Source organism: Pipistrellus hanaki (genome assembly GCF_964339955.1).
Source record: "Pipistrellus hanaki genome assembly, chromosome: 4".
In the NCBI taxonomy this organism is placed as follows: Eukaryota; Metazoa; Chordata; class Mammalia; order Chiroptera; family Vespertilionidae; genus Pipistrellus; species Pipistrellus hanaki.
The window spans coordinates 59,572,395-59,596,718 of NC_140506.1; the positions used below are offsets into that span (position 1 = coordinate 59,572,395).

Genomic DNA, 24,324 nt, shown 5'->3' on the forward strand with positions numbered 1-24,324 from the left:
GGCGGAGATTCCCGGCTCTCCCTCGGCTCCCCCTCCGCCCGCCCAGGCGCGCTCGGGGCCGGGGATGCCAGTGCGGGGGAGGCGGGCGGTGCGAGGGCGTGTTAACCCCTGCGGCACCGGGGGCTCCTGGAGCTGCGGGGGAGGGCGCGATGGGACAGGCTGGGCATGGAAGGGAAGACGTGTTTCTAGCCTTGCACTGGGAAAACCACCATCTGTGATGGTTTCTATCCCTCCCCCTCTCGCGTCTTAGGCTCTGGGTAACACCTGAAATTCAGAATTCAGTTCGTGCCTTCTCCCCCCCCCCCCCCCCCCCCCCGCTGAATTTGTTCCATGTCTTTTTTTTTTTTTTTTTTTAAGTGGCTTAAATCCAAATCTTAAAATTACAACCATCCCCAAATTTGGTCTTGGGAGTAACGTTGGCTTTCCTGTTTCAGCGCGGCGTTCCCTCCCGGGTGCTGCTGTGTGCCGCCTAAGGACAGTTACTTTCCTCTGGAGGGTCGGTCAAGGGGAAACGGTGGTGTGTGTGTGTGTGTGTGTGTGTGTGTGTGTGTGTGTGTGTGTGTGAGAGAGAGAGAGAGAGAGAGAGAGAGAGAGAGAGAGAGAGAGAGAGAGAGAGAAACTGACTTGGGCGCATGCACCCCCCTCGGTAGCCTCTGGGTATGCAATACCCTGAGCATTCCGAGCCCTGACAACCGGGCTTGTCCCCCGCGGCCAAGGTCTGGAGAAGGAGGGAGTCCCCAGTCCCGGCAGGGCATCCTGTCCCCGGCTTCGGGATTTTGCACTGTCCATGCTGAAGCAGGGACAGGCGAATAGGAGTTGGGCTCTTCCAAGGTGGATCCCAACCAACCAGCCACCAGTGGGCAGCGGGGGACGGGCTAGATCGGCTAGCCCCATGTGCCCCCTGCCCGGACCCGCCCTGGGACTCCCGGAGCCAGGAGGAGGGGGGCAGGGACACGCGCTCTCCCGGGCTCAGAGCTGTCATGGAATTTGACGCTGGAGAGGCAGCTGGTCCCTGGCCAGGACTCCTGATCCTTCTCAAATGGAAACAGTTCCTCCCAGTGAACCTGCTGGAATCCTCAGTGGACTCTCACTCCGGCTTCGCTTCCTGGTGCATTTAACCAAGGCCGCACTCCCCACTTTGGGGCCAGGAAGGCTCCACCTGGAACAGGGCTCCCGATTGCAGAACAAGGTAAGCTCACCGCTATGGTGACATTGACTCGGGGCAGGGGGTGGAGGGCACCGATTTTTCGGGACCATCATTCCCCAGGCGAGATGGTTAGGTGAAGTTTGCCTTGGGCTTCACCTTCCCCTCACCTCCCTCTTTGGGCCTGTAGTCCTTTCTCCACCCCTCTTTCGGGGCTATCTTCCCCCTACCCCTATTCATACCGTAAAAAGAAACATATCCCTGGGGGTGTGGATAATTGAGGGATTCCCTTATGTTCCTATTCTCAGCATTTTAATGTTCTACCTTAGAGGCCAGTGCCACAGTGCGATCTGAAAATTTCCATCTCTCCCAGCCCCCGTTGTCTTTCATCCTTGCTCCCTGTCTCAGTTCTCTGCCCCCCTTTCCTTAGCCAGCTTACTTATATTTCTTTGCCTTTCCGCATTCTAACTTCTCTTTCCTGTCTTTGAAAATAGGAACCAGAAAAAAAAGGGAGAGAGAGAAAATAATGTCGTGACTTCGTGTGTGGCAGGGTTATCGGGTGCATGGACTGATGGTTTGTGAATCATTTGCTCATCAGCATTGTTGAGCACCTACTCTGTGCTGTTATTTAACTTTTTCTTGTGTGGGATGACCAGATCATTCTCTTGAAAATAGACTGGCCCCCAAACTTTTCCCCAAGTGCCCATCTCCTTTTCTCTGGGCTGTGGGAATGGGAGGAGAGGGGTGTAGAGTCTGTGGGAGAAGGGAAAGCTCATTTTGCCCAGGCTGCTCAAGCCATAGAGCAGTAATAACAAAAATTGCACACTGATAGTAATAATTGACATTTCTGGAGTGCTTTTTGGTATGCTTCTAAGAACTTTACAAATATTCACTTATTTAACTCATAACCACCCTATGAAGTAATGAATATTATTATTTCTTATTTTACACATGGGGAAACTCAGGAACAGATAATTTTAGTAATTTGTTCATGACAACATAGCTAGTAAGTGGAAGAACTGAGGCTGAAACTCAAGATTCTAGAACACAACTCTTAACCTAATATATATTTCTGTCATCATATAGTCATCCAGCTGCTGTGTGCTTGGCACTGTTCCAGGCCTTAGTGATGGAGGAGTGAATATACAACCAAGATGCTTGGAGCTTATATTTTAGTTGAAGGAGACAGACAACATATCAGCAAACAAAGTAGGTAGCTTCAGGTAGTGGTAGATGCCACAAAGAAAGCAGAGGAATGCGCTAGAGAGGGGTGACCTTCACCTGGTGGGTGGTCAGAGAAGTTCTCTTTGTGTTGGAAACATTCATATTGAGACCTTGAAGCGCCAAGGAGAAGAAATACCAATAGCTAGTGAACATGTAAAGTGAAAGTAATAATTTTTAGTAATTATGGAAATATGAATCAAGGCCGCAATGAGATATCTTTTTACACTGTTTTTTTTGGCCCAGAATTTTGAAAATCTGGTAATTTCAAGTGTTTGAAGAGATGTGGATCCATAGGAATTTCCAAGATTGCTGGTGGGAGTATGATCTGGCACAATGATTTTAGAGAATAGTTTGGCAATAATTTGAACATTTGTGCACTAGGGATCCAATAGTTCAACTTCCTTCTAAATTTATACCAGTAGAAATTCTTGCATGTGTTCAACAGGAGATATCATATATATATATATATATATATATATATATATATATATATATATATTCGTAACAGCCTGGTTCCCAATTATGAAAACCTGGAAAGAACTCCAGTACCCATCACTGGTGACTAGATCCATGGTAGGCAAACTGTGGCTCGCAAGCCACATGCGGCTCTTTGGCCCCTTGAGCGTGGCTCTTCCACAAAATACCACGGCCTGGGTGAGTCAATTTTAAAGAAGTGGTATTAGAAGAAGTTTAAGTTTAAAAAATTTGGCTCTCAAAAGAAATTTCAATGGTTGTACTGTTGATATTTGGCTCTGTTGACTAATGAGTTTGCCGAACACTGGACTAGGTGAATAGTGCCATATGTTCACACTGAGGAATATTATGCAGCAGTCAAAATAAATGCACTAAGTGACACATAATAGAATTGGATTTTATCAGTATTTAGTAGCTTTTAATATTATACAATTTTAGAGAATTATCTAAAAGATTATATATATATATATATATATATATCATGGTTATCTTTTATAATATTAAAAGCTACTAAAATACCTCCTCTCAATTATATAGGAATACATGTAAGATACAAGAGCATTATATAAGTGGAAAATAAAAAAATAAAAAAAGAGAAATGAGATTTGTATTATGGTTACCTTAGATGGGAGAAACAGAGGACCATATGGTTAGAGGCAAGTCATTGGCAAAGTCCCAGCTGTGTTTTGGCTGGTAGGGCCAGGTATACTTGTTACATTAAAAATATTAGCTAAAAAATGAAATATAACAGGGAATCCATGGACTAAAATATGATAATATATGATGAACTGAATACTAAGACTCACCCTGTTATATGTGCTATGGTTCAAACTGGAAAGTAGGAAAGATGATACCTTAGTCAGAGGGAAGGGAGCTTGATGTTTTATATTTTTAAGGAAGAGAAAGGTGGTCAGAGTAAGGGTGGTCCAGCAGGTAAACTGGGGCCAGATCAGTCAGAGCTTGGAAGTCAAGGTAAGAACCAAGAGTTTTAAGCAGGGAAGGGAAAACTGAGTTTTGGAATCATCCACACACTGGATTTTATGTGGGGAATAGACTACGGGAGGGGCACTTACAAGGCTACTGCAGTCGTAGAAGGCAAATGGCAGCACAAGTGTGACTGTGTTTCTGCAGGTTACTTACTGCACAGGGCACCAGCGTGGAGGTCTAGTGGAAGTTGAAATCCAGCTGATGCTCTGCTTGTCAACAAACATCCTGGTTCTGGCAGTGAAGGTCTGGAGGAAGGGCACCTTTTCTCAAATACGCATAAAGGAATCTGTAGGCCTGCAGCAGCCCAGTGGTGGGTGGATCAGGGAGGTGAGAATGGACTTGAAGAGATGTGGATGGACACGTTTTGGAGGTGGAATACATAGGACTCATGGATTATAAATCAGTGTCTGTAGGAAAAGAGAGGAGTCAGAGGTGACTCCTGGATTTTTATTTGACTTTGAGAATATGGAGGCTGTTACAGAGAAGAGGAAGAACAGGAAAGGAAGAAAATCATAATTCAGATACATTAATTTTGAAATGCCACTAGACAGCCAAGTAAAAGTATCTGGCAGGGAGCAGGATATGAACCTGAAGCTTGCTGGAGAATTTGGGGCAAGAGACATAAATGTGGAAACTCTGTGACTGTGTAGAGATGGTACAGTTCAAGTTTCTTCACTTTTTGTTCCCAGCAGAGTTTAAACTAGAATAGTTCATCAATAAATACTGGTGAGTAGATGACAGAAAATTACATAAACAATATAGACGTGAAGAAATAGAGGGGAGGATGGAGGAGGTGTCCTCAGTGTCTGGGTCCTGCTAGTGTCCACAGGTGCATCCATGAAGTTTCCAATCCCTCTGAGGCCAAAGCAAGTCTAATCGTGGTGCCAGCCCATTTGGAGGATGTGGCCAGGGGTCTTGGGGCCAGTGTCACAGGTGGGCACCCAGAGATATTCAGCGAAGCAAGAACTAGAGAGTGAAGACAGAAGAGTGGCCAGGAGAGTCCTGGGGGTCAGAGAAGGAAGATGAAGGAGCACCAGCTAGATCAGTAAATCACCCAAGAATGTGGATGGTTTTGTAGGTTCTGGGATAGAGTAAAATCAGAAAGAGGTGAGAGGACCAAGAGGCTGAATTAAATGATCGAAGGCAGTTGTGTTGGTACAAATGGAGTCACATGCTTTGGTTTAAAAGGAGTGAATTGCAAGCCTATTTGATCATCTCTAGGTTACTAGCTTGGGACCTACCATCCCATCCCCACAAGACCTCAGGCTCTGTTGTCTGTTGTGATATCTCATTTAGGAAATGGCTGCTGACCCCTTCCTTGGCCAGGTATCCCTTTTCTCCACTCTCCTAGGCCTCCTCTGCAGCACTTGCCTGCACAGTACCCTCCTGGTGCCCGGCCTGAGGGGCTGGCCCTGCCCTCCTACAAATGGGACCACATTTCATCACCCTGCTGACATCTAGCTCCCTTGATACCACATGATGATTGCAGTTCATTTTTTAACCTGTCATCTCCTTTCCTCAAATGGCAGGACCTTGGCTCTTCCCTGGGGTATCTCTAGAGCCAGCACAGCGCCTGGCTTAAGGTCTGTGTGTAGGAACTGGGAAAGGAAGAGTGGGGGAGGAGGAAGAATTCTCCTTTTTTCACTTGGCCTTAAGATGATGAAGATGAGACCATCCTACATTCTGCATGGTAAACACACAAGGACCTCTCATTTCTCAGAAAGCTTGGTAAAATATTGGGTAAGATGTAGGCTCTGGAATAAAAGAGACCTAGAGTTCAATTCTAGCTCTACCACATCCAGCTTGATGATGTTACCTAACCTCTCTCAGATTCTCAATTCTACCATCTGGATTATCACAAAACCTGCTTATGTTGTTGTCTATAATAATAAAAGCGTAATATGCTAATTAGACTGGATGTCCTTCTAGATGTCCTTTCTTCCAGACAAAGCCACTGTGGGCAGCCCCCGTGGCCAGCTGCAAGGGGTGGGGGGGTGGGGTGAGGAGGAGCAAGGACCAAGTAAAATAATGTGTAGCTTAGCATAGTGCCCGGCATATGATAAGAACACAGTTAAGTTTAGCTGTTCTTAATTTCCAAGGCATTTAATTGTCAGTTTCTCCTTTCTTGACTGGCTTCAAGGAACACTTCTAATTTTGAGAATTTGGGCTCCTTATCCAGAGGAGCCAGTGCCCTGGCAGTAGGTAGGAACCCTTTTTGGCAGATGGGGAGCTGTTCCTGGGCACATGGGCAATTGCTGTTTCATTTTGCACATCACTCTACATCTTATTGTTGTCTGAATAACAGTGAGCAGTCAGAATTTATTTGTTCAACATTCTATAAACAGTGACTGAATGTCTTACTATGTAAATAGAGACACAGTGATGACTAAGACTCAGTCCCTGCTTTCAATGAAATCATAGTCTAGTGGGGGAGACAGATAAATAAGCAGACAATTACAATTGCCTATTAATGGGGTCACCTCTCCTGCAGGCCCAGAGCCCAAGGCCCTCCCCACCCAGTGAACACAGTAGAAGTTAATGCCCCTTGTGTCTGCACATATATTTATAATATGTTAATCATGTTCATTTCAAGTGGTTTTCGTATTAGCTTTGTGAATAAGTTAGTGATTACTTCTCTCATTTTATGAATTAAATCTAAGATTCCATTGATCAAATGCTTTTAAACAAGGCAAACTGCCTTTAGCAGGACACTGCCAGGATCTGTCTTCCAGCCTCTTCTGTTGTCCCTCCATTGTTATTTTTTTAAATTTTTATTTTGAGAATATGATTTTTAAAAAATCTTTATTGTTAAAAGTATTACATACGTCCCCCTTTTCTTCTACCGACCTCTCCCAGCCTATCCCCACCTCTCACCCTAGGCCTTCAACACCCTGTTGTCTGTGTCCATGAGTTAGTTCATTGGTTGATCTCTTTCCTGCCTTCCCTCTGAGGTTTGACAAAGGAGGGAAGAGCATTAAATGGAATCAAGACATTCTCTTCAAAAGTGTTGTTGGGAAAATTGGATAGATACATGCAAAAAAAAATAAAATAAAATAAAACTAGATAACCAACTAATACCATGCACAAAAAAACCTCAAAATGGATAAAAGACTTAAATATAAGACACTAAACTATAAAAACCTTACAAGAAACCATAGGCAGAAAAATATCAGAGGTCTCTCCTAGCAATATCTACCCTTCTTCGTTCTTACTCAGGGGTCAGCCTAGTTCGCCACCCTTATGGAGCTGAGGTTTAGTTTTCATTCTGAGTTTATCCTCTTGGATTTGATGGCCAAGTTTAGCTTTTCTATTGGGACCTTTGCTCTCTGTGGACTTAAACTGACCACTCATGCTGTCATGTGGCTTTGTGCTACTATTTCGACCTCCAGGACTCCATCTTGGTACTGGCCACTAAACAAAGCCCAGGTGAGGGACAAGTTGATGCTCAGGGGGAAGGATGAGAGAGAGAAAGAGAGAGAAAAAGAGAGAGAGAGAGAGAGAGAGAGAGAGAGAGAGAGAGAGAGAGAGAGAGAGAGAGAGATTGATAAATTATGCCTGAGCAGCTGGGAAGTGGAGAACTTGGGGGAAGAATCTTTTCATTCCTGAGTTTCACAATGCTTGTTCAGTCAGTAGCATTGCTGGATATCCACCCTGAACAGGGAAAGAATGTAAAAGCTACCTTAGCCACTTCAAAAATGAAGTGACTTATGGGCCCTTTCTCAGTAGTGTTTTAAAAGCACTTGTTCATGTATGAAATACTTAGAAGTCTGGTACAGAATACAACAGTGATTGAAATCTGCTTACAGTATTTACTTAGGAGAATATATTTTTCTTTTAGAAAATTTATAATTTAGGGAAAGTAAAGCTCACAGACTTATTTATGATGTAATTATAACATGGAAAAGTGAGTTTGTTGCTGACAACATGTGCTTTTCTAATCTAATCCTATACTTAAAAAAAAAAATAGTGTATTGGTTTTTAGAGAGAGAGGAAGGGAGAGGGAGAGAAACATCCACATGAGAGTGTAACATCCACCCACCGACTCCTGCACACCCCCTACCAGAGATCAAGAACAAAATCCAGGCATATGCCCTGAACTGGACTGGAATAGGCAACCTCTCGGTGCAGAGCTAGCCAACTGAGCCACACCAGCCAGGGCCAAAAACATGTGGTTTTCCAATCGAATCCTGTACTTTTTATTTTTGTGGAAGTCAGTATTATTGGTGTCTGTGCTGCCCACAGAATGTCTGGGTTGGGCAGCTCGGCCACCGCCTGCCAGACCCGTAGTGCAGCAGCAGGAGTACTCTGATTGTAGCAGCTCAGAAATCCCGAAAGAGCAACTTCCTCCCTCAGATCTCTCCACCATTACCACAGCACCTTTGACCATGTCTGTTATCTTCTGCAGGGGGGAAATTGGTTAACTGTTCGTATGTTCTTTTAATTTAAATATGAAGTTTGTGAAAAAACCAGAGACATAAAAACCATCATTTATCAAAGGTGAGTTTTAAAAACAGCTTTTGGAGATTCCATTTGCATCAATATATTAGGGATTAAGTAATATTCTTAATTGACTGGTAAAGAAATCCTACTCAAAATTTTATTTTGTAGTCAGGGAGACTAATCTGAAGTGGCAAAAAGCCTAATTACAATGTGCGTGTTTTAAGAAATACCTTTATTTCACTTTCAAGAAATAAAAAGTGAAGGTACCAACAACTTGTTTTATGTGAGTTTCTTCTTTCATATATGGATGAAACTCATTAATTGTTAACATTAGTTCAGAGTAAATAGGTAAGTTCTTTGTTTTCATTTTTAAATGGTTACATTTTTTAGGTATTAATTTGTTTGGCAGGACTCTTCTTTACATTTAGGTAAACTTCTGCCCTAGTTCAACAGAGCATAATTTCTAAATTACTGAAACCTCAATGATTTTTACTATAAACTCAAATGTAAAAACAAAGCATCCAGTCACAGACAAATATTGATTTTCTACTTAACTTTAAGGGAGAGGTTTTTTGTTTTGTTTTTTCCTTTCAGGTTGGAGGAAAATTTACCACCTGATTTACACTGATCGCTTTGATGTGTTCTGGGAGGAGACAGGCCTTCTATGGAGCAGACAGCTGTGCTCCGTGAACTCCTGACTCCACACTCCCACCCTGACTGCGGACATGATATTTTAAATATATTTTTTCAAATGAATGACTGACCAGACCTAAGCCCCAAATGATGATGATCATGAATGTGTCTGGAGAGGCTGGCTGCTTTTGGTCAGGCATCTCTGGCCAATTAGCATTGATTGGATCTTCCTGCTATGTTCTTTTCTACCTCTACTGCAAATCAGAAACTTGATTTTGTCTTATGTGGGATGGTGGAGATGGATGAAAATAGAACCTGGCAGGCCAGAGCAGGTCTGCTTTTTAAAACATGCTGATTCCCGGGCCCTACTCCCGGAGATTCTGACACAGCATCAGAATTTGCCATACTTTCCACTTCTAAGCAGTGTCCAGGTAATGCTAATGGGGCAGGTCTGTGGAACGCACGTCAGGCCATACTGGCCTAGGTTATGAGGAAACTCAGGTGGTAACAATGAAGCCATGTTGGAGAAACAGAACTCACTAGAACAGCGGTAGCCAACCTTTCGGACTTTATAGACCTTGAATGATCTGAGAACCACAATCGGTTGGCCACCACTGCTCCAAAGGTTTCCTTAACACGTCCAGTCTAGCAGAGGGGAGATAAGGCAATGCCAGGGTAACTACTGTCCTGTTTGGCTCAGGCTGACATGATTTTAGCACTGAAAGTCCTGTGTCCCAGGAAACCACTCACTGCCGGGAAAATTGGAAAGTTGGTCACCCTGTAAGGCAGTCTAGGCTAGCTTATCATGGCAGCTTTATTGAGCATTGAAGTGGTTAGTGTTTCCCTTAAATTTTAAACCCATAGAGGGTTTCAAGGCAAGCCACTGAACAAACTGAAATGACTTGTAACCAAGTGTAAGTGAGGCACTGCTGGTTAGAGCTTTTTAAAACCTCTTTGCTCACAAGTTGTGGTAAATCAAAGGTTTCCAAACTTGTCTGCTCATTGCAATCACCTGGGTAGCTTAACAAGCAACAAAGAGACAGATGCCTGTGTGTGTACACTCCCAAGCCCCATTGCGAATTAATTGGTTTAGGGTGTGGCCTGTGCCCCTGTAGTTTTCAAAGGTCTCCAGATGGTTCTAATCTGTAGATAACTCTAGAATGACCCTGGTACACAGTCCCCAAAGGTGGCGGCTGTGTTTACCTCCCTCTTTCTGCACACGTGCCACCTTATATGAGGAGGTGGGGTCGAGTCACACTGCCTTTGTGACTTGCTTTGAGCAATAAAATTTAAAGAAAGCGAATTCTGGGGCTTTGAGCCCAGTCCACGAGAGGGCTGGTATCTTTGGCTTCCTCCGTCTTGGAATCCAGCCCCCACAGGAGGGGTCAAGTCGGCACATCCCCTGTGAGGAAGCTTCAGTTTGCCTGGGGGAGAGCGAGCCATTGCCTGAAGGAGCAGCGAGACACGGGTTTTTTCAGTGAAGATTTCTTGGATCTTCTAGTTCAGCTCAGCTAACAGCTGAATTTGGCCAAGTAATCCAGCCCGTGACACCAAGATCGGAACCATGCAGGCAAGCCCTCCATATCTTTGCTTTAAGTCATTTCATTTTGGTCAGTGAGTTATGGAACACTAAACAGCTGAAGTACAAATGTATATATAAGTGTATTCCTTGCATTTATTGGTAATAACAATATGAAGGGGCATTTTGAAAGGCTCTGTATAAGTGAGGAGTGCTTTTGTTGTTATCTCCAGATCAAAGTACAAAGCAAAATAAAACCCATGTCACTGAATATATAAAAAGAGATTATTTTATTAATAAAATTATTAGTGATAGTGAGCAAAAAGATTTCATTCAAAACATGCCTCCTCTTGAGTTTTCAAGAAAGCAGAGCCCAATGCAATGCTTAGATTGTTGTCCATTTATTTGGGACTAGAGGCCTGATGCATGAAAATTTTTGCAAGAGTAGGCCTTCCTTCGTAGGCCTTCCTTCCCCTGACTGCTGGCATTGGCTTCCCTCCGGCACCCGGGACCTGGGCTTTGCTCTGGCTCCAGCTTTGTCTGGAAGGATGTCTGGAATGACACCTAGAAGGACATTCAGTCTAATTAGCATATTGCCCTCTTATTATTATAGATGTGCTACCTGGAGTGCAAAGGTGACAAGGCCAGAGTGAATTCCATGTGGTGCAGTGCAATGCCATGTATCACCACACTAGCTACTGTTTAACAAGGAGCTGGGGGGGATGCACTGTGTCTCTCCAAGTGCATTTAGGGCTTTTCCAGAAGGGCTGCAAGGAGGAACTCTATCTTGGGGTAGTTTATGGGAGAGAAAGAGAAAGAGGAGCTTAGCTTCCCAGCTCCCACTTAATGTCATTTCTTTCTTTCTTTCTTAATTTTTTTTTTTTTTTTTTTTTTTTTAGCAATTGCTCTTTTTAAAAAATATATTTTATCGATATTTTACAGAGAGGAAGAGAGAGGGATAGAGAGTTAGAAACATCGATGAGAGAGAATCATCAATCAGCTGCCTCCTGCACACCCCCCACTGGGGATGTGCCCACAACCAAGGTACATGCCCTTGACCAGAATTGAACCTGGGACCTTTCAGTCCGCAGGCCAACACTGTATCCACTGAGCCAAACCAATTTCGGCGAATAATGTCATTTCTTGTTGGTGGAGTTTCACCTTATGGGAAGCTAACTCCACCAACTATTGGCTCCTCAGTGGCCACTTGGGAATCAGGCACCATGCCACAAAAGGTTATTTTTCCCAAGTCCAAGTTGAAGGGGTACTTGTTCATGGAAGAAATGCTGACCAAGAGACAGAGGAGGAAGAGGTTGAGGGAATCTGAGAAGGTGCAGAATGCTATTGTGTTTGTATGATTTTTGAAAGTTTTTTTTTTTTTTTTACCAAAACAAACACTATGAGGTAACTTACGTTGATTCTGCTTTTATAAGCTACATCATGAGGCTGAATTTATCCATTGGTGTAGATTCCCCTTCTGATGTTAGACATATGCTCAGTATAAATGCAATAGTGGTCTTGACTGGTCTTTTCCTTCCCAGTCATCCCACAAAACTGAACACTCTTCCTGGACATTTGCAAAAGTGGTTGCAGCAGCTCTACCTTCATCTTTGGCTCCACGGGTTTGGTTCTTATTTTACTGTTTTTGCAGTCAAGTCTCTTCCGGCATAGAATGGAGTATGCATGCTTTATAGCTGTTAGAGAAAGCAGGACATCAATGAGCTGTCACTTCTGAGCATCCATCCTTTTTGCTGAGCTGTTAACTCTTAGTCTCTAGCAATGGGGAAAGAGATTTTGAGTATAAAATTTTTGCCATGTTTAATTATTTCAAGAGGCTGAGTTGTTCCTAAATATCAATGTTTTATATGACTGAGGCCATTATATTTTGCAAGTCAGTCACACCCTGTATATAGGGGCCATTATGTGAGAGAATTAAACATCTAACAAATTGAGGATTTATTGTTGCTGCATACTTTTTCTGGAAGAAATGTTTTTATTGGTTTCTCAGCAATCTGCTAAGGAGATTTTTCCTCTCAATTGTCTATGTACATAAGCAGTGAAGATTGCCAAGTTGAAAGGGCAGGGAAAATTTTTTAGCTGCAGTTGCTTGTCCTGTGGACAGGTAATGTCCCCTCCTATTTCTTATTATTGTGTTGACAGATGGACTATGATGATATTCATAACTGAGGTGAATCCATCCATCAGTTTCCCTTCTCTACTTGGGGCACCAAAGGTGGGGGTAGTGGTCTTCCTCTCATTTTTATAGAAATATTCTAAGTAGTAAGCATAGGAAGATTTTTGTGGCATAGAGCAAGATATAAAGATTTGTGAAATATATCATATTTTTGTTCTCATGCCATGTTGCTACATGGGATGGTCTTTGGAAAAGAAGAGTCCTAAGCTTGCGTCACTGTTTTCTAATGACAATTATTAGCTTCATCTTATTCTCAAATGAAGGAAATTTGACAAGCAGGTAATGTCCAGCTAATCTCCACTTCCTATGAGGATGGATTTTTTAATGTTCCTTTAGACCTAACTGTTGCTCTTAAATGGAAACTATGCTCTGAATGTGGAGAAGGAGGTGTATTTCATACTCTTTCTTTATCAAATGAAAATAATCCAATTCAAATTGGCTCAAATAAATAAAGGGAATTGGTTAGCTTATGTAAGACAAAGGGTGCTGGTATGAGCATCAGTAAAATTGTAAAGAGTTTTCTTTTTTCTTTCTCTCTCTCTAGTTTTCTAACTCGATCCTTTTGTCCATTATCCCTTTGTTTTCAGGCACACTTTTCTCTTATGGTTCTATAACTCACACCAACAGACTGAAGTTTTTTGTGTTTTTTTAAAAATATATTTTATTGATTTTTTTACAGAGAGGAAAGGAGAAGGATAGAGAGTTAGAAACATCGATGAGAGAGAATCATTGATCAGCTGCCTCTTGCACACCCCGCGCTGGGGATGTGCCCGCAACCAAGGCACATGCCCTTGACCGGAATCGAACCTGGGACCTTTCAGTCCGCGGTCCGACGCTCTATCCACTGAGCCAAACCGGTTTCGGCCAGACTGAAGTTTTATCTCTAAAACTTCATTTTGTTTTAACAACAAATCTAGAATTGAGCTTAAATGGACAGGCGTGTTCATATTTGTAAGGAATCAGAGTAGAAGATGGGTTTTCCCAGGGGAAATGCAAGATTCTGTACCAGAAAAATGGAGAGGATGCCAGGCTGGCAAAAGTAACAAACGTTCACTACTGTGGACATGGGGCTCACTTCCTCCGAGTGTAGGAGAACCCACATGTCTGGTTTTGTCAGTTATCTGAAAATGGACCCAGGTTTTAGGAGTAGACTCACATTAACTGAGCTCAGAGAGACTCATGTATAAACTGAGTCTTGATTTATTAGTTCATGATGAGAAGGACATTCTGACAACCTCAAATGCCACTGTTGATAGAGCAGTCCATTTTCTCCCCTTACGCAAACCACAAGGAAGTTAATCATAAACAATTTGCTAATGGGTCACTGGAGAACCTGCTGGGAACCAGAGGACTGACATTCCTGGGGACAGAGTAGCATGGTTTTTGGATGGAATATGAGAGTCTCTGTGAAATTTTGATTCTTTGGACATTTCTTTGGGCTAGAATTTATCAAAAGGTAGCTCGAACTAACTGCATAAAAATCACCAGGAAGCTTGATCAAATGCAGATCTTTGGTTTCACCCAGGCCTGCAGTATTGGATTGTGGGAACCTCTATTTTCAACAAAATTTCCTGGTTTTCCCTCTGTGGTATGAGCGTTACTCCTCTAAGCTAATTAAACCCTTCAGGTCACACAGTCTTTATTCTAACAGGATATAAATGAGTAGATTTCTGCTTAATTAGTGAACATTTTGGTTTTGACTAGCTATCACAGCTCTCAATTTAAGGTATTTTTAGATTCATTTAAATTATAAAATTCTGACTAGAAAGTAATTATGTAGAAAGTTGGAAAAGAATGGAAAATATTAAGGGATTTAATTAAACCATCTGTAATTTCATTACCATTTGTTGTCTTTTTCTTTTGTGTGAGGGGATCCAAACCCTACATCTCCCACATAGGGGGCTGGGTATATTATATATAATCTTTGATTTTTGCTTTACTTACTCCAATTTAATTCGAGAGCATCTCTCACCATATTATTAGTTTTCACTCACATGAAAAAATGGCTATTCTCAAAATTTTCATTCATGTATATATAAGACAGAATTTTATTCCCACAGATCCATGGTTGGCAAACGGTGGCTCGCAAGCCACATGCGGCTCTTTGGCCCCTTGAGTGTGGCTCTTCCATAAAATACCACAGTCTGGGCGAGTCTATTTTAAAGAAGTGGCATTAGAAGAAGTTTAAGTTTAAAAAATTTGGCTCTCAAAAGAAATTTTAATCGTTGCACTGTTGATATTTGGCTCTGTTGACTAATGAGTTTGCTGACCACTGCCACAGATCCTCAGTCATAGTTTTACCAAGTGTGGAAAAATGAGTGAGATGTATGTTTTACTCTAAAATTAAGCAGATAGAATCACAGATTTATTTTACAAACAAAAACTAACTTTTTCCAGGCGAGAGATTTTGAGATATGTTCTTAATAAGGGAATATTTTAACAAAGTCACAGAGGTCATGGTTGATGGTTAATTGCCACAAGATTGTTAAATACATTTAACTTCCTGTTGGTGAAGTTGTTTACAAGTTTAAGTGAAAAAAACTAAAGTTACATGAAATATTTTGATGAATGTATTTTTCCATAAAAATTGTACTTAATTTCAAGGTCAGTTATCCTTGGAAGATAACTATTAAATTAAATTAATTTCAGAATATACATCAAAGATTTTTTTCCCCTTTTAGAACACAGTCTTGGGCAGAAACTCAACTATGAGCTTATAAGATATTAAAAAAATTAAGTATTTCACAGAAAATTTATGGCCACATAAAAATTTTATGGCTGCATAATGGTGTGCAGTCATACGAGAACCTATTGATTTATTTTTCCAGGTCAGCTGACCTGTCACCCTGGGCCTCAGGTTCCTGGCTGGAGCTGCCTGACTGTCCCTTCACACTGTTTCTATGGGTGAAAGCCCGGCTGTTGTTGCTTCTATTGGCATACATTTCAGGGTCCCCACACATAACACCCACAGACAGAGATTTTAGAGGCTTCCCCTTCCCTCCTGATGCTGCAGGGCCAGGTAATGATCTAGAGTTTGGGAGATTTAATGCATAATGAGTGGACTTTGATCAAAGAAGGATCAGAGAGGAAGAGCCCATGGATAAACTCCTTGCTTTTCTTCTCATACCTCCGGAATATTTCAATAAGCGCGAGTTTATGTAGCCTACATGGACATGGAAGACTGCACAGCCAAACTTGTCTGTGGTGAAACTATTGCCAGTGCATTTACATACTGTTTTGTTCATGGTAAAATTATGCTCAGAGACCAAGATTGTCTTTGCCCATAATTTATTTAACACAGGTTCACTGTGTGAATTATAAATCACAATAATATTTCACAAGCCAGTAGCATTCAGGATAATGTCTCTTAATAAGCCAATAAAGGAATAATATAGTCTGAACCAATGTTAGATTAATTACACTATGGTTCCAGGCAGAGGGGAAATGAAAGAAATAAAATCTAAATTAAGTTGAGGTTTGCCTTTCTATCAGTTCTTAAGAGAGCCAGCCCTTCCAACGATCAGCTGCTGGCTTAAGTCCCTCACTGCTGGGCAAATAGCTAGTGGTCAGTGGCACCTGTTGGCAGGCAAGGTGGGCAGTCTGAAGATTATTATTCTAGGGATTATTACACAGCTTGAGCCACTGCCTATGAGGAGTAGCCTCAACAAGTCTCTTCCTGAGACTGCCATACAGTTAAATACTCCTACCCATTGAGAGTAGCTTGGCCAGAGCAGGCACAAAGGTCTCAAGATCTTAGGAGAGTTATTTAAGTCACAAAGGAGTAGCCTTGCCCAGACAGAACACTCTCAAGCTGCTGTTCAAACCTCTTTGTTTTTACAGTTTAAAAGTACACCACATGATGGACAGCCCTGCAGTTACTATGGTGTCAATGACATAATGGTCCTCTCCACACTGAGAGTCAGGGAAGAAAGCCCTAGCATTTTCCAACTTCTAAAGAATTTCATCAAAACAAGTGTGAACAATTTTGTCCAAAACAATCTTTCAAAGCATGGATTTGAAATAATAACACTTCAGTACACAACAATCTACCCTGTGGTTTCAAATCACTTATTTTATTTATATATCCTAAGGATCCTAAAGAGTTATTTCCTTTATAAATATAAGTTCACATATCTATCAATACACCCTGTGATTCAAAGTCACTTACAGTTCAATCACAGTCATATTTTGTGGGTAATTTTTTTGACACACTCAAATCAGTAAACAAATATAGTTTCCCTACTTTGCACTCTATAACATGGGGTTTCTTTTGAATATGTGCTGGTATAAGTGGGCATTGTTTTCTTTCAAGTTTCTCAAGATGGGATAATATCTACAACTTACAGAATTTCACTGGAAATTTATTGAGCCTTCTTCTTCTGCCCCTATTTATTCTTTAAAGTGAAAAATTATCTTTCCATTAAAAAAATTCTCATTGATTTTTGGTTTCTGTGAGGATCTAAGAAAGGGATTTTTATTGAGCTATAATTGACATGTTATATTAGTTTCAGGTATATAACATGAGTCAATATTATACTTACTGCAAAATGATCATCACAATAAATCTAGTTAACATCTGTAGCATCACAATAAATCTAGTTAACATCTAGTTAACATCATTTTTTCTTTTAATGATAACTTTTAAGATTTACTCTCTTAGCAACTTTGAAATATTATTAACTATAGTCACCATGCTGTTCATTACATCTCATGACATTTATTTTATAACTGAAGGTTTATAGCTCTGATCCCCTTCGCCCATTTTTTCCCACCCCCAGCCCTGTGCCTCTGGCAACCATCAATCTGTTCTTTGAATCTATGACTTTGGGCTTTTTGGTTTGCTTTGTTTTTTAAGATTCCATGTATAAGTGAGATTATATGATACTAGAGGCCTTCCTTCCTTCTGCTGCCAGCACCAGCTTCCTTCTGGCACCCAGGACCCGGGCTTCCCTCACAGCCCTGGCTTTGTATGCAAGGTCATCCAGAAGGATGTCCGGTCTAATTAGCACATTATGCCTTTATTATTATAGATTTGTCTTTCTCAGTCTGACTTATTTCACTTAGCATAATACTGTTAAGGTTTATCCACAAATGGCAAGATTTTCTTCTTTATGGCTGAATAATATTCCATTCTCTCTCTCTCTCTCTCTCTCTCTCTCTCTCTCTCTCTCTCTCTCTCTCTCTCTTTTCCTCCCTCCTTTCCTCCCTCCCTCCTTCCCTTTCTTCCTCCCTCCCTTCCTCTCTCCCCCTATCACGTTTTGTTTTGCCATTTATCTGTTTATGGTTATTTCCATATCTTGGCTATTGCAAATAATGCTGCAGTGCATATATCTTTTTGACTGATGTTTTAATTTCCTTCAGGTAAGAATCCAGAAATAAAATTCCTGGGTCATAAATGAAATTATAATTTTCATTTATAATTTTTTGAGGAATCTTCATAGTGTTTTCCACAGTGGCTGCACCAATTTACATTCCCACTAACAGGGCACAGGGTTCCCTGTTCTCCACATAATCACCAACACTCGTCATTTCTTGTTGTTTTTATAATGGACATTCTAACAGGTGTGAGGTGATAGTACATTGTGGTTTTGATTTGCATTTCCTGGGTGATTAGTGATGTTGAGCACCATTTCATGTACCCATTGGCCATCAGTATGTCCTATTTGGAAAAAATGTAGGAATTTAAAACTGATTAGCAATACTGGGTAAAATTAATTCACTCTAAAATTGGTTTCTGAGTTAATGGGAACTGTCTTGAGAGTAGGCATGCTTTACAAAAATCTTCCTCTTATTGTCTAAAAGTTCACCAGTAGAGTTCATCTCTCATGAATTTTCAAAGCTGTGGTGTGTGTGAGGGGGAGAAGGAGAGGGAGAGACTTTTAAGTAGCTTATTAAAATGAAAACTTCTGAAAGGAGACAAATACCATGAGTTGTTATTCAAAAACACCAACAAAAATATCCTCACAATTTATGTAGTGAAAATGAAGAGGAAATCACCAAGAACAGCATTTGAAAGGATAAACCGATCAGAGGGCAAACTTTGCTCATTTCAGATTTGTTGAGGAGCAGGGTTTGTGGATTTTTAAAGAAAAACATTAGGGGCAATGACACTGCCCGGGCTTTCAGCCCCTCTTCACAAGGCTCCAGCTCAGTGCTGAGAAGCAAGCTTCCTTTGAAGTATTGTCTAAGTGGAAGGCTGGCTCTGTGTAAGAGGAAATTGACTCAGAATTTTTTTCTACTGCCCAAAGAAATTAATGTCCTCAGAAGGAGCAGAGGACACTGTCAGAATTAAAAAGAACTTGGTGACAATTTAACAGTAGAAAGAAGGAAGTCAGGCACTTTTAAACCTTCTTCCAAGAAGACAGATTCCATGAAAATTAAAGGTGATTCATTGGGGGTTGTTTAAAATGGGAAATTCACCTTAATTTTGAAAATGAGGTTCTTGAACTGTACTCCTTGCAAAAGTTGCTGGTTTACTACCCTCTGAGTCACAAGATATAAGAAGGCAGGTTTATTTCTTCCTGCCTCCCTCTCTCCCTCCCTCCTCCTGTCTCTATTAAATCTAAACCCTTAGCACAGTGCTTATTGCAAGGTCAATTGCTAAGAAACTGTTGACTGAAACTGGTATAATGCTCAGTTTAATTGCCAAACACAAGTTGCAGGTTGGAAGACGTGGCATACTTTTCGTAGCCATGCAGTTCAGAGATTTAAAAATTCTGATCGACTGATTACTCATGAAATTCTTAAAGATGTCATTGAGAGACTTATCTGAAGGCAATAAGAGTTCAGAGGGTTAGATTTTGGAAGAGAAAATAATATGAGACATAAAAGCAAATAATCCATGAGGAATTCCCTACATGTGCATTCCGATGTATAACTTTGGACAGAGTCCCAAAGGTTAAGGGAGGCTGGCAATTTACAAAATTTACCAATTCCTCTTTGACCTGCAGGCTCTCCAATTTCATTTCTCATTATTTTACATGTGACTTACATTAGCCTGTGGGGCACTGGCAAACATACCTGAAGAAGAGTCTTGAAGAATGCTTGCACACTGGGCTTGTGTTTTGGTGCTTTAGAGACCCATGTCGCTGGCTCTATGTGAAGAAGCCTAGATCAGCTTACTGGGTGATGACAAGGCACAGGGCCCAGTCCACAGACAAAAGCAGAGCCACTTAGCTCAAATAGGTGCATGCCTGAGCTCACGTAACACAAACAGGAGGAACACCCTACTGTATCCAGCTCAAATTGTTAGCCAGAGAGTTGTTTAAAGCCACTACATTTGGAATGGTTTGTTATTCTTTAACCATAGATAATTAACATCCCAGTGCTGCTGTATAGAAATCCCACCCTTTCTTAAATTCCTCTTGCACAGTTATTTTTTTTAAAATATATTTTTATTGATTTCTTACAGAGAGGGAGGGAGAGGGATAGAGAGCTAGAAACATCGATGACAGAGAAACATCGACCAGCTGCCTCTTGCACACCCCCTACCGGGAATGTGCCCGCAACCAAGGTACATGCCCTTGACCAGAATCGAACCCGGAATCCTTCAGTCCATAAGCCGACGCTCTATCCACCGAGCCAAACCGATTTCGGCATCCTCTTGCACAGTTCTTAGAGTCCTCTGGATATCACTGATATCCTTTCTCTGAGGCAGAATATTCTTGGCCATGGTGCCTCAACTACATTCCTCCTCTTCACCTCAGGGTCCCTGAGCTGCTGGTGTCTGTGGGCAGTTGTCAGTGCCCAAAGGGGCAGCTCTTCTGCTCGTCACCGTGGAGATGATGTTCCTCCTGGCATTTGCCAGAGGTGCCCGCACTGTAACATGCAGTCCAATTCATGTTGGAACCTCTGCTCTTTTCACAGTTAGGATCAATGAGAGGGATAATTGGGACAAAAGCAGCATGGATGTGGTTTGAGGTCCGGAGAGACCTTAGAAACCATCTATTCCAGCATCTTTGCAAAGAAGATCCTTGCAGAGAGCTTTGCCATTGGCTCCCATGGTATGAATGTCAGATCTGGGACCAAATCTGGAAATTATTTCCATTTTATTCACTTTTGCTTTTCTTATATCGTTTAAGATTTTCTAAAAGAAAAGTGTAGGTTTTTTTGAAAACTCATTTATAGGGATAAGAATAAGTCTGGGGTATGATGAATTGCCTGTAGGAAATAATTTGATTGTAATGGCAGAAGGGGCCCATTTTTCCTTTTAAATTTGTATTATTCTACTTAATTGGCTGTTCCATTTAGAAGTGCTTTGGAGATGGAGCTACAGCTTCGGCAGACCCTGTGGTGTTTGGAGACTTCAGCATCTTCTCCCAGCCAGCCAGGGTCTCAGGAGGCCTGCGTGGTACACTCTGTGGAAACTTCTGCCACCACTCAGTGGGGATCTGCCTTACCTCAGACACTGACTCCGTCCTGGGGCAAACTTGGTGTCCATGGGGAACCCCAGAACTACCCTGACATTTCTCAAGACCTCATGAGGAGGTGGGGCTCAGTGTGGCAGAGAGAGGCCCAGAGTGTGGGAAACCACGTTCACCACTTTGGATCCTAGCTTGTGGGGTTCTTCTGTGCAGCATGGGCAGCTAGGCATATAGGATGTGGAAATGCAGGGGCATTTATGTTCCTGGCTCAAAAGGGGGAAAGGGCCTTGCCCTGAGTCTCAGGGGCCTGTGGCTCTCCTTTTCTGCCCATTCTCTTTTGGTGACAGGTGGCCTGTAGGAGCATTCCCTTTCCTTTCCACCTTCACTATGATCATGGCAACTGGCTTTCCTTCCCAGCCCTTGGGAAACCAAAGATGCAGGAGCCACTGAGGGAGCATAGCACTGTGTTCTCCAGAAGGCTCCACGCCTGCCCAGCGCTGTGGCCAGAGGGCAGTCACTCTGACACGCCATCTGTAAAAAGCTGCTCCACACAGAGCAGGTGTGTGAAAACGGGAGGACATACCTCTGTCTTGGCGAGGAGATGGATGGTCAGAGAAGGAGCATGGTGAAGGCTTGCTCCTCTCCTCACCTGCCCACCTTGTGTCCTCGGAAACAGAGATCAGGAGAGACTATTTACTTAGACAAATGTATTTCTTAGGTATATTCGTAAAATATTCCAAAGCTTTTCTCTCTGAGTATATTCTTTTGTCCCTGTTACTGGATTAATAGTACCACTTCAAATAAACAAAGTACATATTCCTTAGGGAAAATGATTGGTGCAGTTACAGCATAGGTCTGAGGAGATGGTCCATTGTGCAAATGTGGCACAGAAAAATAGGCCGTCTTGTCATAACATTTTAATTTCAAGCTTCTGATAGGCATTAAAAATGATTAAAAGATATTTTAAAAATAATGAAAAATATCTTAAAGGTCTCACTTTATTCTGGAAACCAAAATTGAGAATTACATAAATGATTTAAATAAATTAGAATATGGAACACACAGGCCCTCCAAAGTAATGACCTTGGTCATGACTCCAGAATGGGGGCTGACTCATCCCTGTCCTGTTGACACGAAAATGAGCAGAGCTTCTTTTTTAATCCTTATTCAAAGATTTTTGTTGATTTTAGAGAAAGGAAGGGAGACACACAGAGAGAGGGAGAGAGAAACATCCATGTGACAGAGAAACATCAATGGGTTGCCTCCTGTAAGCATCCTGACCAGGAACCCAACCCACAACCTGGATATGCACCCTGATGAAGAATCGAACCTGCAACCTTTCAGTGTATGGGAGGATACTCTAACCAATGGCTTGATTTCCTTTCATACACATTAATTCATGTATTCTCAATGCAGGGCCTATTTTGGGTCATTGCTGAGATGGACATTAGGAATCTAAGAAGAGGACATAACCGAGGCGCCTTCCCTCATGCCCTGTGCCTCGATTAGGACCAGTGACAAGTAGATCATCAAAGAATGTGCAACATTCTTTGCAAACCAGGTAGAAGGGGAGATCAATTCCCATGGGAATGGGATTTTCTAGATGATAAGGTAATTGGGCCTTTCAGGCTTCTAAAAGGTGGAGAGGGATAGATCTTCCACAGAAAAGTGTTTGGAGGCTTAGAGGAATATTTAGATAGTGGTTTGCTTCCTGTTATGACTGAAGTATAGGTGGGTAGAGGAAGCAAAACCAGTATCCAGAGTTTCCATTCCATTGTGGAGTTGCATCCAGTACAGCTTTAGTCCATTAGTCCATTGTGTGTGAATGCAGGGGAGCCAGAAGAGCACGCTGCCTGCAATAAGTGTCCCAAGAGAGCAAGAGAGGAGAAGAGAGAACTCTTTTGTTAAGGAGTTTTAAATATCTTAAATCTTCCCATGCTTGCAGGGGCCACACCTATTTGGGTCAATGACTTGTTGCCAGTGTGACTGCACCCAAGTACCTTCCCCACATCACTGTCACCCAAACTTTACTGAGTATGCATCCAAACTGCCCCTGTCCAGTCCCTTCCCCCAGGATCTGTGGCTTTGCAGCTTCCTAGCAAAGCTGCATAAATGGCATGCCTATATTACGTGACCTTCCCTTTGCTCCTTTCCTGTTATTAATAACTGGGTTTATTAAAACTGTATCAGTATATCTTAGAGTGCTATATAAGTTGGTGGATAAGGATTTAGGAAGATTTTTACAGTGGTCAAAAAGACTTAAGTGGGAGAGAAAAATCAGGATATTTTGATTCTTTTAAGGTTTTTTTTTTCATGATACACTCAGATATCATAACAATGAGCTAATACTAGTATTTCCACAAAAATACATTAATGCATGTATAACCTAAGTAGAAAAAGCTAGTTTTGTCACTTTGTGGAGGACAGATATGAATAATTACCTCAAATTGGAAGGCTGGATAAAATCTTCACAGGTTTATGTGTCCTACAAGGAAGATTGCATCTATAACCATTTGTGCCTAATCTTGTTAGATTTCTTCAGTGAAGAATGAATATACTTCATCATATTCTTCTCAACCTTTTCTCAGAGGGAATTCTTCCCTTAGTAAAACCTGACAAGTATTGTGATACTTCAGACACCGTCTCATAATATTTTTTCTTTTTATGTTACCCTTAGTATATCTTTGTAGTTTCTGAATATAGCTATAGTGCATTTACAAATTGAATAAGGAACATTTGAATAGAATTTTTCACATTATTTTCATCCTTCAAGTACCATCCTGAGGAAGATTTTGCAAAGGTCTGCAATACCTCTAGTTTTCTCTGCTTGGTGCTTTTTCCTGTTTCCCTTCTTCTGACATCAATAACTGCCTTCCACTTCCTTAGGGGAATGCCTGCCCTGCTCACATGGTTCCAGTTAATGACAGTCCCCCGCTTCCCCCTTGTGACAGATCCTGGTCAGTCAAAATGACCACCCCCATTGCCCTGTTCACAGTGAAAGGTTCAGAAATTGCATGTGATTCCCGTGGACCCTATAAAAGTTCTCCCTGGCACTTTCCTACTGAAATTGGTGTAGGAAAAAAGCTCTCTAGCTTTTGGGGTTGTGTTACTAGATGGATATACATTTAGAGTTGCTTTGAAAATCCAAGTTATCTAGAGTAGGATAGAATGAGGTCAAAATGTCGAGGTGAGCCCAAATGAAATAAAAAGATAAAATTACTCAATGGGTTGAAGCCCTGGATCCAGCCATATTTGAACCTCATTTTATGAGAGAATCCTGAATTTCCTTTCCCTTAAGGTAGTTTAAATGGGTGTCTTAGGTTCTTCAGGCTGCTATGACAAAGTA

General features: G+C 41.7%; 1 protein-coding gene across 5 annotated transcripts in view; it reads left to right on the forward strand.

Annotated features, from left to right (window-relative positions):
* Positions 1-416: 416 nt before the first annotated feature.
* The window catches only part of KCNN2 (potassium calcium-activated channel subfamily N member 2), a 328,108-nt gene continuing 304,200 nt past the window's right edge, over positions 417-24,324 (forward strand). For 3 of the 5 annotated variants that reach the window (XM_084882822.1, XM_084882823.1, XM_084882820.1), the window contains exon 1: positions 481-1,189. The gene's annotated coding sequence lies outside the window, so the exon portion shown is untranslated. Of the gene's footprint in view, positions 453-480; positions 1,190-24,324 lie in introns of those variants that run through there. The other 2 variants (XM_084882819.1, XM_084882824.1) reach the window with 2 other exon arrangements.